Below are 3207 nucleotides of genomic sequence, written 5' to 3' on the forward strand. Positions count from 1 at the left end.
CCCCCCTCCCAATTCTATTTCACAGGAAAGCAGGCATTTTTCTGCAACAGGACACCCTTTTCACTGGTGTTATTTGAACTGAGACAAGATAAGAGGCCTGAAGGACATACATGCTGACATTGATAGCTTAATGAATCAAGTCTTGCTGATTTTTCAAGGCATTGGCTTTTCCTTGGAAGAAAATATCCATTTTTATTTTTCAGTGATGGATGGTCTCTTAAAAACTTTTTTCTGTCACTAGCTAGCTCTTAGAAGCACGTTGCACACTGTGGTTTCGCATCAATCAATACAAACCCATTTTACATCTCTTTGTCACTCTTTTTTTCTCTCAGCTCTCACTGGAACAATTTGCTGTTGTCCTTTCTATAGAAAGATCCTTCCAAGTCACCCTTTAGCCAGATCTGAGCTCTAGCAAGAATTGAATGGCATATGCAAGATGGTTGCATGATTGCCCTTAGGCTTTATGGGTCACAGCTGACATGACCAGTGTTGTAGCTCAGTGACTTTTTTGTCATGGTTTGCATGCATGGGTGTTTATTTGCCCTTCATAGAATTATTTAATAGAGCTTGTATGGTTTTTCAAAAGGCAAATACAATCATAAACATAGCTACAGGTTTAATATTGTTTTATTGGAAGCAGCTCTTTCAATTTTACACACCTTATATTACTTTATATGTAAGCACTGACTGTCTTTGTTACACTGTAGTGTATGTAGTATGTATCACTTTTCTTAAAGTTTTCAAATGAATTTCTGTGTTTTTTCCCCACCCCAAATGTTGTATTTTGTTCAATCCTCTTTTCTTTCCTAGATGGCTGTGTTGGAAACCTAGGACATTACCATTTATTTTTTTTCTTCTTCAGGTCAAAACTTTTCCAAGGCTAAGAAGGTGAGGTTTTAGTTTCATCCAGCTCCCATGCAAATAATTTTCACGATCATTCGCAGCAAAAAGTGTTTCAGCAATTTTGTCCAGGGAATAATTGTGTGTATTACTTTTTTCTGGAGTAAGGTAAAACAGGATCATTTTGAGTTCATATTTCAGCCTTACCTGAGATGCCTTAAAATTTCTTTTTTATATTCCAAATGGGCAGAAACTGAGTTGTCATCCTGTAAAAATGTCTCCTACCAAGGGATTTCTTCCATTTCTTATAGTCACCCTACAAAGATTTATTTTGAGTTTCAAAGATTATATGACACAGGTGAATGTGTTGATGTAGATACCCACATAAAATACACATTGCCACCCCCAGAGAGGAAGTTCCCTTTCAGAACAAAGCATAATCTCTACAGCAGCAAAACCCAGGAGGCTAAGAGTCTCTGAAAAAAATGCCACCAGGAATACACATGTAGTTTGTTTGGGCTCCTGGCTATCAGGGAATAGTTAGCACGCTAGAAATTAAGCCCTTGTTATAAATGTACTTCTTTCCGTTGTGATTAACAGCAAACCCTTAACATTCATTTAATGTGTTTCATGTTAAATGTTTACAGTGCTGCACTGCAAGATTAATGATGTCTTTGGCAGGGATTATACTTGTGATATTCAGAAATAACTTGACTTTTTGGTAACTTGATTTCTGCCCAGCTTCTGTCATCCAGTCTCTCCCCATTGCTCTTTTAGTTTAACCTGCATTATAGTATCCTGCATATATTTATCAGCAAAGTAGCCTTAATTCTTTAAATATGTCAAGTACAGACTTTGAATTGCGTAAAGTGTTTAACCTAAATTTCATCATATTTAAAACACAAAGGAAGAACTTTGACATCTTATTAATTTTTTTTATTTCTGGAGCCAAGATTTACTGTAAACAAAAGGCCTTGAAATCCCACCCTGCTCAAAAACACATTAGTTGGATGAACAAAATATTTTTTTTCATAGTGAAGATTTAGGTATCAGAGCCATGGCTTACTCTTGTTAGTGATAACTGCCAATTCATAATAAAGGGACTCTCACAAAAATATATCCCCCACAACTAATCTGTAATAAATCCTGCATCCTAAAAATTCTGTTTCCAGTAAAAGTGTGTGGGCATGGAGTTTGATTATCCATGTATTGTGACTTTCACAGAAAAAAAATAACTTTTAGCATAACCAGAAGAGACAACACTACAAGACAAATAAACTATATTATAATTTATTTGGTCACTGAAACATTTGTATTTTGCAGTTGCAGGACTGTAAATGGAAAGGGGCAGTGAACAGGGCATCAACCCTGTACCTTAGTTTAGGTGGAGTGCAGAAATATCAGCCAGTGCCTCTTGTGGTCCGCCCATTGCAACTGTCTGCAGACTGTTGCTGCCCAGAGTGCAAAATTGCCCAGCAACACCTCCAGAAGTTTGTTCTTAAAATATGCACTGTATATTAGTAGCATAGCATTGTGTTTGGACTTATCATTGGAAATGAAAGATGGTGCAAGACATTCTCAGGAAGGCGGTATTTTCCTCCTCCTAATTCACTACCTTCTAAAGGAAAAGTAAAGTATTCCCCTACTAAAGTTTCTTTGTGAGCTGCTGATGGGAGTGATCTTTGGCAGGGGCAATTTGGCAACATCCAAAAACGGGAAATCCATCAGAGACTGAGAAATCACCTCAACTTCTCTTGAAATTTGTAGCAGGAATTCGACAAATCCCCTGCAACTCTGTATTATACTTTTCTACAATAGGAAATAGCTAAACATGGTGCAAAACACAATGTAGCATTTAGATAAGGGCTGTTTGTTGTGTTTAAAATCTTCAAAATAAAATCTTTATGCCAAAAAAGGCCAAATACATTCTGTACTATTTTTATTAAAATTGTGGTGTATATTAATGCTCACATAACACGTGATTTGTAGTACTGACAGAAACCCTTGTTACTAAACAGGTGCAATTTGCAGAGGCACAGTACAAAAATCTCTGCATTGGGACAAACAAAATTTGCCGCACTGAAATGGTAAAAATGGCCACACCTGCACAAGACGCCGATTGCACAGTAACCCGTGACTACTGCACAATGGTGTTACATGGCAGAAAGCATGACGTGACAGTACTGCACAGTCAGCATTATGAAAAACAAGTTCAGTGGTACTACTTAGCAGTAGGGTCTGTGTGAAGCTTCGGTCGTTGATTCGATTCAGCAGAGATTCAGCCAGATTCGGTAGCCAAATCTCTGAATCCAAATTGAATCAGGAAACCCTTTAATCTCTCCGAAACAAATCAGAACCCTCCGAATC

The sequence above is a fragment of the Gavialis gangeticus genome, unplaced genomic scaffold (genome assembly GCF_001723915.1).
Source record: "Gavialis gangeticus isolate Ggan-Ray unplaced genomic scaffold, GavGan_comp1, whole genome shotgun sequence".
NCBI classification, from domain to species: Eukaryota; Metazoa; Chordata; order Crocodylia; family Gavialidae; genus Gavialis; species Gavialis gangeticus.